Source organism: Dipodomys spectabilis, unplaced genomic scaffold (assembly GCF_019054845.1).
Source record: "Dipodomys spectabilis isolate Male_0828 unplaced genomic scaffold, ASM1905484v1 ptg000141l, whole genome shotgun sequence".
Classification (NCBI taxonomy): domain Eukaryota; kingdom Metazoa; phylum Chordata; class Mammalia; order Rodentia; family Heteromyidae; genus Dipodomys; species Dipodomys spectabilis.
This window is the reverse complement of record NW_024870818.1, coordinates 10639468-10652039: the sequence shown is the minus strand read 5'-3', so window position 1 is coordinate 10652039 and position 12572 is coordinate 10639468.

The following is a 12572-nucleotide window of genomic DNA, read 5'->3' as shown; positions in this document are numbered from 1 at the left end:
GTTGGATGAGAGACCATTTGATACAAGCTTAGTGATGGCAGCTGCCTGTCTTGGATCCCAGATGTCCCGGGCTCTTCTAGTACATTCTCTAGGCCTGCAGTAAGTTACTTGTGTGAGAAAGCCTGGTTCCTTCTATGGCAAAGTAATGATTGCAAGGACACAGGTTGACTGCAGAAAGCTCTTGGCCCCCTGTTGGTCCTGTGTCTAGGCAATATTAGTAGACTGCTAAATAAAAAAGCCTATATTCAAGTTTAGTATTGCAAGGTTTTCCCTTAACATCACTATATTGTATGAGAATCAACTTTTTTCCCCCTTTGTGGCTCACGGCTCTAATTCTAACTACTCAGGAGGCTGAGATCTAAGGATCCCAGTTCAAAGAAAACCCAAGCAGACAAATCTGAGAGCCTCATCTTCAATAAACCAGCAACAAGCTGAACATAGATGTGTGGCTGAAGTAGTAGAACACCAGCTTCGAAAAACAGCTGAGCAAGATTGTGAGACAGAGTTTAAGCCCCAGTAGTGGCATCAAAAATAATAAGATTTTTAGTTCTGTACAATACAGGAGGAAGATTAGGATATTTTGCAATTTCTTGTTTGCTTTATCTCATGCTATACACAGGACATTCAGGACAGCTATACCAATACTCTACTGCCACTGGTATACGTAATGAGAGCAGTGTTTGCTTTGCTTTGCGATGGGGTCACATGTTGCCCACGCTTTCTCAAACTCCTGGATTCTTCTGCTTCAGGCTCCCAAGTGCTGACACTACAGACACACGTGTCACCATATCCAGGTATCTTCTTGACTAAACCTTACATTTTGTAATACTTAGAGATGCACGTGCAGTAGTAAGAAATAATAGAGCCCTCATTTTCCCTAGTGGAAGGTTCTTTTTTTTTTTTGGGTCCGGTCGTGGGGCCTGAACTCTGGGCCTGGGCGCTGTCCCTCAGCTCTTCAGCTCAAGGCTAGTGCTCTACCACTTGAGCCACAGCACCACTTTCGGCTTTTTTCTTTTTGCTTATGTGGTGTTAAGGAATCGAACCCAGGGCCTCAGGCATGCAAGGCAAGCGCTCTACCACTGAGCCACCTTCCCAGCCCCATAGTGGAAGGTTCTTGCAACATTAGTGCACATCCAGAATATTGTTATTGAATGCGAAGCATGTAGCTCACACCTGTAATCCTAGCTATTCAGGAGGTGAAGATTGGGAGGATCTCAATTCAACATCAGCCAGGGCAAAATGTTTGTGTGATAACCTCCTTCCCCTGTCTCAACCAGTAGTTGGGTATGGTGGTACATACTGTCAGCCCAGGTACACAAGAGTAAGTAGAAGGGCTACAGTTCAGTCTAGCCCTGACATAGACCCAAGACTATTCAAAGAATAAAGCTAAAGTGGCTGAGGATGTGGCCAAGTTATAAATGGCATCATACAAGATGAAGTTGGTATGATTTAGAATTGTTTTAACAATTCTGTGCAGAGTCATCTGGGTAATATTCCTTGTGTCAAGACTTCATTTCTGTTGCTGAATAATATGCCCTGGTAAGGTTGTGCACAGTTCAGCCACTCACTGGAGGGTATCTGGTTCCAGTTTGGCCATTAAAAATAGGGCTACTGGACTGGGAATGTGGCTTAGTGATAGAGTGCTTGCCTACCATGCATGAAGCCCTGGGTTCAATTCCTCAGTAACACAGAAAAGGCTGGAAGTGGTGCTGTGGCTCAAGTGGTAGAGTGGCTAGCCTTGAGGAAAAGCAGTTCAGGGATAGTGCCTACACCCTGAGTTCAAGCTCCAGGACTGGGGGGTGGGGGGGGAGAAAAAAAAGAATAGAGCTACTGTAAGGTTTTATATGAACATAGATGATTTTCCTTGGTAAAGAAATGCCTAAGAGCGCTGGGTACTGGTAGCTCATGCCCGTAATCCTAGCTACTCAGGAGGCTGAGATCTGAGGATCACGGTTCAGAGCCAGCCCGGGCAGGAAAGACTGTGAAACTCTTACCTCCAATAATCCACTCAGAAAACCAGAATGGTACTGTGGTTCAAGTGGTAGAACACCCGCCCTTGAGCTGAAGAGCTGAGGGACAGTGCCCAGGCCCAGAGTTCAAGCTCCATGACTGGCCAAAAAAAAAAAATGCCTAAGAGCTGGTTACAGCCCCTCCCTTATCTGGCCAGTTCACTTAAAGCAGAATGCTCTTCTGTTACTTTCAGAACTGAATAAAAAGCTCCCAGAAGAGAAATAAATATGCATTTCGCTACTTTTCAAGGCTTAGATCCAACTTCAAGGACACTGGCCACCCTAGAAATTATCAATGAAATGTGCAACTGGCCTGACTAGACGAAGAATTGCAACTTGTTTGAAACTTTTTTTTGGTAAAAGGTTGCCCTTCTAAGAGTGTTAAGAAATGGAATTGGAGATTAAGTGGAAGTATGACTCAAGTGGTAGTGCACCAGCCGTGGGGGGGGGGGGGGGGATGGAATTGGAGGAATTGGAGGAACCAGGCTTTTTATGGTTGGTTTATAGTTGGTTGAGACAGTGTTTTACTTAGCCTAGGCTGACCTTGAACTTGGGTGATCCTCCTACCACAGTGCTGGGCCTACAGGTATTCACTACCATACCTGGCTCCCTTTGGTTGAAATTAGGGATCAAGATGAGTGAGAAAGATGTGTCTCTCCTATGTCATCTAGTACGTTTCCATTCATGCTGATAATTCACCATCAATGCCTCCTACTGGGGAGATTGAAAGAGAGAGAATCTTCATTAGAATTCGTGTTGTTCCTAGGTAACAGCTCATTTTGACTCTTGTCCTGAGGCATGCCCTGGCTTCCTGAGTCACCTGGGGTTCTTTGCCTTTGTAGCACTGCTTGCTGTGTTTGCCTGGAATCTGCTTCAAACTGTCACTGTTTGTTTTTCTTGTGGCCAGGGTGGATTCACAGCAGGAATGGAATGCTAGAGACTGCTTTTGCTAAAGAGCACAGATTTGTCACTTGGGCCTGCAGAAGCCTGATGGGTAATTAAAAGTAGCATAAAAGTTTAGCCATCTTCTCTGAGCCCTTGGATTCTAGAACAGTAGGTCTGATGGGTAATCATTGTGGGATAAAAATAGTAATGCAGACACCAATGGCATTTTTTGTTGAGACGGTGGCTGAGGATTGAATTTAGGGTCTCATATGTGTTAGACAGCACTCAACGCTTTGAGCTATACCTCCCTTTTTGCAGATAAGGTTTCACTTTCTGCCTGGACTGGCCTGAGCTTTAATTTTTCTACTTGTGCTTTCTCTCGCTGGTGATGACAGGCACGGCCCCTGTGCCCAGCTATTGGTTGTGATGGAGTCTCACAAACTTATGACTGCTGGCCTCAAACCTCCATCCTTCAATCCCTGCCTCCTAAGTGTTAGGTTTTTAAAAAGAGGTAGCTGAGTAAGAACAGCACCAGCACGCACGTGGTATTCAGGTAAGGGGTAGGTTTATTCAGTTGACCTGCTGGGACCAGGCAAGGTTGGCACTCCACGTGGTTTTGAAAGGCCTGGCAATGAGAGAGAGCTGGGAAAGAGAGGAAAGAGCTAGAAAAGAGCAGAGAGAGGGGTAAGAACAGTAGCACGCACGTGGTATTCGGGTAAGGGGTAGGTTTATTCAGTGGACCTGCTGGGACCAGGCAAGGTTGGCACTCCACGTGGCTGGGAAAGAGCTAGAGCAGAGAGAGAGCAGAGAGAGCTAGAAACGAAGAGCAAGAGAGCGTCTGGGCCTGGGCTAGGCCTTATGTACGGTATGGGCGGGGAAAGGTGTGGCCACATCAAATTCAGATGTGACCTCAGCGGATGCAGATGTGACCTCTTCCAGGTGTCCCAGTTGCCTAGGTAACGCAGGTACTGGGTGGAGACTTTGCTGCGAGGAGGGTGGAGTCTGCTAGCCATCCAGGAGCGGACCTTACACTAAGTAGCTAGCATTACAGGTTTGAGCCACTGCCCCTGGCCACTCATGACTCTTTCAGCATAAGCAAGACCCCACCTGACCAGATAAAGAATGATTTAGTGCATTCTCCTTGTAGAATGTGGAAGCTCACGTCTGTGCAGTACTCTAAAGAAAGACTTGAAGTGGAGCCCGGTGAAAAAGCTCAGGGACAGTGCCCATGCTCTGAGTGAGCCCCACAACTGACAAAAGAAAAAGAAAAAGACTTGAGCCCACTGAGCCTCGTTATCAGACCTTCCCAGTGTGGCCAGTGTTCAATTCCACCTCCTTCCTCTGCCCTTCACTGCTTGTCTCTTTAATTAACAGGGACGCCTGGAGTTGGGGCTTAGGCTCTGAAACTCCAGTAACAGGAAGAGGAACATGAGCATAAAACCCTTAAATTGAGACTCAGAGAAACTGGAAGGACCCCTCACCCTTGCCCACGCTGTGCTGTGCCCACAAGGCCTGCAGCTGCTCCTTGGGTACAGGCCTTGTTCAGTGCTTTCTAGTCCCAGCACTGACATCCTGGAGGGAGGCCATGTTGGGGCCACCAGAGGCCAGCAGGCTTGTGCAACGTGCCCTGTGGCCTTCCCTTGTCCCTTTCAGCTATTTATCACTCTTGGGAGGCCCTTTGTGTTTCGGAGTGGGAAGGAAGGAGGCGGAACATGAGAAGTTTCTGAGACGGACTGAAGAGAAAGGGAGTTTTCTCTTTCACAAGCCTTCAGGGACTTTCTCCATTGGGTGGAGCATTTTGCATTCCAGAGTCTGGGCTTGGGCGGAACCCGGATCTTTCTCAAGTCCTGGCTCCCAGCATTTCCCCCAGGAAATCTGCTCAGCTTTCAGACTCCATTTTAGTCTGTCAGTGAATTATTTCCAGTGGTCAGTGAATTATTTCCAGTGTGGCTGGGCTCCAAGCTTAATTTTGTGAGGGAAATAGTCACTGTCAGTCTCAATCTCCCAGCTAAGGTCTCCATCTAAGGAGTCTAATGTGGAAACATTGCCTGCTGATACACAAGCCAGGCCCTCTCTTGCTTCCCCTCAACCATCGATTGCACACGTCTGCCTCAGTTCTCCTCTTGTGATTTGATTGCTTTGGCCTGCTTGTTTAGCTTCTGCTTTTCTAAGGAACGGCCATGGGCTTTTAGGATAAGCGGACTCAAGGGTGGCTCTTCACCTGCCACCTGCGCAGTGTGCCCTCGTCACTTCTGCAAGCACCCACTCAGAGAAACAATCCCAGAGCCACACTACCAGCTGCGTCCTCTGAGCCTTGCTGTTCTCGAAGAGGGGATGGAAATCCGTGATGATCACTGCCTCCGTAAGCCGCTTTCACCTCCCCTTGGTATTCTTCCCGATGAGAGACTTTAAAGCATGTTTGCTAATGTGCTCACAGCTGCCCCCTGACTTTGTACATCTTAAAAATGCTCCTTTGTTTTTCCTTCAAAGGTACTTTGGGGACGTAGCTGGCTTTGGAGAGCAGAGGAAGCAGGTAGGAAGGGCCTCTGGGATCCTGCGCCCCGGAACCCTGGCCAGGCTCCCACCCCAGTGGTCCCTCGGGTAGCTTCCCACACACTCTACATTTCTTGACATACTCTACATTTCTAAATTAACCAAAATCCTGCCAGAGGAATTCGGTTATTATCTTTGAAAATAAGGCCCTGCATCCATATGCTTAAAAACTAAAAGTGGATCCCTGTTTGTCACTGTTGTAAGGTGAGAAAATGAGAAGCTGCATTCTGAAGTCTTTACTGGGGCACAAGCGGTCTGCAAGCAGCCAGTTAACGAAGAGCTGCACCTGCAAATACATTTAACACAGCAAACAGGCCAGGGAAGGAAGGAAGGACAAAAACATACCCACAAACCAATTCAGCTCCAGTGGAGAGCCGAAATGGGATGCCATGTTGGCCAGAGAAGAAACGGGAGACAGGACAGGAACACAGAGACTCGTGGCATGGCGTAATGGCTCCTGTGCTGGTCCTGGCCTAAATAGGGTCAGGTCAGGGGACAGGGTCACAGGAAGCTCACAGTCCTTAGCACTGGATTGACAGGTTCAGTAACCTATCAGCCGAGTGCCCACCCAGTCTCCAGAGATTCAACTGGGGCAGGAGGGGTTTTACCTCCTACCATGAAGACAAGATGCCAGACCCTACCATCTATCATGTCGCTCGCTAAGACGGCACCAGCCAAACCTGTTCTCCCAACTTCATCATCACGTACTACTATTAATTCAAAGTGGGTCAAAGACCTCAACCTCAGACCTCAAACTTTGAAACCACTGCGAGAGAGAGTAGGACAAACATTAGAACTTAAAGGTATAGGTAGAAACTTCTTAAAAAGAGTCCCAGGGCACAATAGATAGGAGAGACACTTGACAAGTGGGACTACATCAAAATAAAAAGTTTCTGAATAGCTAAGGATATTGTTGCTAAACTAGAAAGACAGCCAACAGACTGGGAGAAGTTCTTTGATCAATGTATCAGACAAAGACCTAATATTCAATATATGAGCAAGGAGCTCAAGAAACTAGCCCCTCCCAATAATAATAAAGCAATCACTAAATGGGCAAGAGAAGAGATAAGAATGGCAAAGAAATACATGAGGAATTGCTCATCATCCCTGGCAGTAAAAGAAATGCAAATCAAAATGCTGAGATTCCATCTCACCCCAGTTAGATTGGCCAATATTGTGAATTCAAACAACAAATGTTGGCAGGATTATAGGGGAAAAGGAACCCTTCTGCACTGTTGGGTGGGAATGTAAACTAGTGCAACCACTCTGGACAGCATTCTGGAGGTTCCTCAAACAACTAAACATAGACCAGCCATACCACTCCTAGAAACCTGCACAATGTTCATTACCATATTATTCATAATAGCCAACATGGAAACAGCTTGGATGCTCCACAATAGATGAGTAGGTCCAAAAATGTATCTATACACAATGGAGTTTTACACGGCCATTAGAATAAAATAATGTAATTGGCAGAGAAAGGAATGGAACTGAAAAAACAAAGTCATGTTACGTGAGCTAAGCCAAGTTCAGAGAGACAAATGGCATGTGCCTCTGACATGTAGAAATAGATCTTAAAACACACTAGGATATGATAAATTGTACAGGGTTCTATATACTCACACTCAGTGAGACCAAAAGAGGATACTCTGAAGATTGAGAAACACAAAGGCACAATGCCTACATACCTCTTCATATATATATATACATATATATAAAGATATGGAAATGCTTCTCTAAGATATGGAAATGCTTCTCCCTTTTTTCTTTTAATTTTTTTTGTATTTTTATTTTTTGATGATTCTGTCTTTATGTATGGTGTATTCAAGTGTCTATCTTCAGGAGGGTTGAGGGAAGGGTATAGAACTCAAGGAAAAAAGGCTAAAACAGTATAACAATGGAACTCACTGGACACTGGTAAGAGTGAACTATACAACCCGTGGATAGAGAGGGGAGGGAGGGACGGGGAGAGAGTAAGGGAGCAGAAGACACTGTATAAAAGGAAATGTACTATTACCTGAATCATATAATTGTAATCCTGCCATACCTCATCTCTATAATAACAATAAAGTAAATTTAATTTTTTTTACAAAAAGAAGGCCCTCCCAAAATGCGAATTATCTGCTCTTGGGGAGGTTATTTGTTTGTTTGTTTGGTTGGTTGGTTCGTTGGTTTTTCGGTTGGTCATGAGACTTGACCTTGGGGCCTGGACACTGTCCCTGAGCTCTTTTTGCTCAAGACTAACACTCTCCCAATTTGAGTCACAGTGTTACTTCTGGTTTTCTGGCGGTTAATTGGAAATAAGAGTCTCATTGCCTTTCCTGCATGAACTGCCTTTGAACTGTGAGCCTCAGACTTCAGACTCCTGAGTAGCTAGAATTACAGGCATGAACCATCAGTGCCAAGCTGTTTTGTTTTTAATGTGGTAATAGTACTTGAATTCAGGGTCTAAACATGATTCCTTAGCTTTTTCACTCTAGGTTGGCACAACTCTACTTTCAGATTTTTTTTCCTGGCTAATTACAGATAAGAGTCTCATAGACTTTCTGCCCAGGCAGTCTTCAAACTGCAATCCTCAGAACTCACTAGGGTTAGAGGTATGAGCTACCAGCTCTCAAATCTCTTCTAGAAGTTTTTAGTGCCTCAGTTAGTAAACTGAGGCATCACTTGGCCAAGAGACAATCCACGAGCTTTCCTTGTTCCTGGGTGCCGCACCTCCTAACTGAAGTGCAGCTTTCTCCTCAGTCAACACCCTGTTTCTTAACAACATTGGCATTCCTGAATAGATAAAGTTGTACTCAGAGCTTCAGATCAAAGGCCTGACACTGGGGTTCCAATATGCAGTAGTGAAGGACAGAGGGAGATGAATTATACCACGACAGGAAGAAGTAAAGCAAGCAAGCATTTCAGCCTGTCTTTGAAGACATTAGACATGAACTTTAGGTTTAAATGAAAGAATTAGGGAAGGGGGATTTTTTTGTTTGTATAATTAAACAGTCCCTGTGGAGGTGGTAAAAGGTGTGGTCCAGTTGCTTATTATCTCTGATTGGTCAGGCAGCCTTGTCTTTGATGCTTGGGGAGGCAGCTTTGACTCCTGCCACAGGATGTGAATCCAAGATGGTTAACTGCAAGCCCCCTGTAGGAGAGAACAGCTCAGAGCAAGAGCATGTGCAAAATAAAGACAGAGCATCTTCAGGCCCACATGAAAAGCCAGTACTTTGAGCAAAGGCAATTATAAAATCACCTAAGTACCTGTTATAAAATTTCCAAGGAAACTGATGACTCAAGGCCAAGCATGTCTCATGTGCCTGAGTGTGAAACTGGATTTTTAGAACCCAGGCCTAAAGCCCAGGAGTCTCAAATTAGGTCTTCCATTCACCCCCATGCCAAATAAAGAAGCATAGTGAAAGGCAGAGAAAGAAAGGAGAGTTATTACACCAGAGCCATGGGAAGGCAGCACTTCAGCATATCTTCAGCCATCTTTCAAAATACAGACATTGGCTGCAGGTTCAATTTTCCCTATTGAAAGGTATGCCTTAGTTAAAACAGTCCCAAAGCCAGTGCCAGTGGCTCACACCTGTAATCTAGCTACTCAGGAGGCTGAGATCTAAAGATTGTGGTCCAAAGCCAGTCTGGGCAGGAAAGTTCATTAAGACTCTTATCTCCAATTAACCAACAGAAAACTGGAAGTGGCGCTGTGGCTCAAGTGGTAGAGCACTAGCCTTGAGCTGAAGAGCTGAGGGACAGTGCCCAGGCCCAGAGTTCAAACCCACTACTGACAAAAAAAAAAAAGCAGTCCCACCCAAGTGGCAGGTATGGTCTGGTTGACCATTAGCTTAGTCTTTGACTTTGGAGTGAGTTCTGGAGGAATTGTTACTTTAGTACTGGAACAGACCAAGCATAAGCCTGTCTCCTGAAGTTTGTGTTTTTGCTTTAAGATGATAAGAAGGAAATGTCACCTGTTTGATAGGCAGCTTGCCTTCTACACAAAGTTGACATCTGTGAATCAGGTCTTTCTTAGAGTCTGGTGATTGTGAAGAAAATAGCTCAGATGAAAGGGCACAGGTAGCTGGGTGCCGGTGGCTCATGCCTGTCATCCTAGCTACTCAGGAGGCTGAGATCTGAGGATCGCGGTTCAAAGCCAGCCCAGGCAGGAAAGTCCATGAGACTCTTATCTCCAATAAACCATAGAAAACTGGAATTGGTGCTGTGGCTCAAGCGGTAGAGCGCTGCTCGCCTTGAGCTGAAGAGCTGAGGGATAGCGCCCAAGCCTAGAGTTCAAGCCCCATGACCAAAAAAAAGAAAAGAAAAAGAAAGGGCACAGATACAATGTTAGGGGACTTTTCCACTTACAAGTGCATCATGGGAGATGGGAGCGGGGCAGGGCTGTGGGTGTTGGGCATGGAGGTGGTGGGGGAAGCCATTATTCAGAGTGAGACCTGTGGAAGAAGATGGTGTCAGGGTTTAGGAAAGGATAGAGGGAGGGATGGCTGACACTCCTCTAGAGGGGTGAAGAATTTAACTTCCCTAGAACAGCTTGGAAGACTGATCCTGTCCTTCCTTGTGCTATCTCGCTTAATTGTGATACTTGATATTTGTGGGCTCTGGGAAGGGGACTAAGGAGAGCATCTCTGCTGTGGGAACATAATATGAGCCCCATATGGCCAGGACTCCTGGCTGCCAGGACTTGGGGGACCAATGTGTCCCCATTCCCCCATGAGTGTCCTTGTACTTGCAACCCAATCAAGAGTTAAATACACTGGCTGTGCATTTACAAACACTTGCTGCGTGCTGCAAGTGCCCCTGTCCCTTCCTCACAGTGCCTGGAAGGTAGACACTAGCTACAGAGGTGCTGTTAGAACTGTGACCAGAGCTATCACCAGGGAATGAAAGACAGTGAGCCAACTCAGAGCTGATAGAAATGAGCCCGGAGTATCTGAAGCTTTGACAAGGTGTTCATGAACCCATAACCAACCTGTCTCCCTACCTCATTCCCACTCAGCTCTTCTGATATCTCGAGGTTAAGAGAGTGTGTGTCCAGGAGCTCATTGGAATTGCCAGGCCAGGCCCCTTGTCTATGTAAGTGGAGGTGTGAGTGTGAACACCCCACAGAAAAAGAGAGGGAGCTTTGCTGATCTAGACAAGCAGAATGCCTGGCTAGACATAGTGACTTAGATAGGTGACTTGGAAGAACTGGTTTTACCTGTTTCCACCTTTTGTTTTTCTCCAGACAGAATGACTTTATCTCACTAATAATAACAGAGAACAGATAACAGAATTCTGTGTCCAGCTCTATGCCAAGCTTATGTTGCCTAATCTCATCATACCCTCACAGCCACTCTGATATTAAAAGTCTTGATTATACTGAGATGGAAACTAAGGCTCAGAGATTTGAATAATTATGCAACTAGCATCTAGAGGTCCAAATTCTGATGCATCTCTCCAGAGGTCCTGACTGCTCTTGACTACACTCACTGCCCAATGTGCTGTTCTCCACAGAATCCTATCCTGTCCTTCTCTGTGGGATAAGACCCAATGGCCATATCTCAGAATAGCCAGGAGGGAGTTTCTGTGTAAACCATTGCTCTAATGATGGGCTTCAGGGAAGGAACCACTCAATATCCATGTAACTTCAGATGTGTAAAGTCACAGTTCTTCAATAACTTCTCCAGCTCCCATGTCACTCTAGAATTTAGATATGCAAGTGCAGGTTTGGCTCTCAAAGTCTTATACAGTGTAACTGATTCACTAGTCTTACAACACTAGCTGTCCAGACCTGAGCTGCCAGTATTTGCTCAAGTCTTAATAGGCCAAATTAAGAGTGCATGATGGATACATGGTAACTGTTAAGGAAAAGAAGAAAGAAGGGAAGGGTGGGAGTAAAAGTGTTTAACTAGCTGGGTTCCTAGTTGCCTCCGAAAGATGGCAAAACAAGTCATGGCTAGACCAAAATCCATGGCTGTGTGGGGCATTTTTAAAGGTGTCTGAGCCCAAAACCTACATGGATACTTTCCTTCTGTCTCCATCACAGCCAGAAGATGTTGAGGACAAGCTTTAGGAACTGATGGGCTCCCGCTGAGTAAGACAGGCCAAATTTCCATTCTTGCTCCCTGAACTGGGCCACAGGCCTCCTTGTTTTCTACCTTCCATCACAGTCCTTTTTTGGGGGGGTGTTGGGTGGGTTATGGGGCTTGAACTCTGGCCTTCGGCACTGTCCCTCTTAAGCTCTTCAGCGTAAGGCAAGTGCTCTACCACTTGAGCCACAGCACCACTTTCAGTTTTCTGATGGTTAATTGGAGATAAGAGTCCCACAGACTTTCCTGCTCAGGCTGGCTTTGAACCACAGTCCTCCTGCCTCAGCCTCCTGAGTAGCTAGGATTACAGGCGTGAGCCACTGGCGCCCAGCCCATCACAGTTCTTTTATACGATTTCTGATTCTCTCCACTGTATGTGTGTCTGACTCTTTTCCTCATACCTGTGGCTCCATTCCTCCAAAGTCTAAACCACACAGCAACTTCTATGACTCAGCCAAACTCCAGTGGCCAGGTGGTTCCTTGTACAGTTTTTTTTTTTTTAATACAACTGTTTTCCTTTACAACCTTTTATTTCTGCCACACCATAAAGTGACTTTCTCCTCTTCCTCCCCTTCCTCCCTCTCCTCCTCTTCTTTTTCTCTACCTCCTCCTTCCTCTTCCTCCTCCTTATTTTTCCTCTTCTTTCTTTTCCTCTTCTACTTCTGTAGTATTGGGTTTTGAACTCAGGGCTTTGCACTTGCAAACACTCTACCATTTCAGTCATACCTCAGCCTTTGTTTTAGTTATTTTTCAGGCAGAACCTCGCACTTTTTGCCAGGGGCTAGCCATGAGCTGTAATCCCCCTACCAATACCTCCCACATAGCTGGGATTACAGGTCTGATCCACTATGCCCAGCTCTAGGGCTGACTTTTGAACTCTAAACCTCATACATGCCAAGCAGATGTTCTACCACTGACCTATACTCCAAAAGTCCATTTTAACTGAGAATGGAGACTGAGCCCTGGGTGCTTGTGCTTAGTCATCATTTTCAGGACGGCAGGTTCTTGGATTTCAAAATTGTGTGTGTGTGTGTGTGTGTGTGTGTGTGTG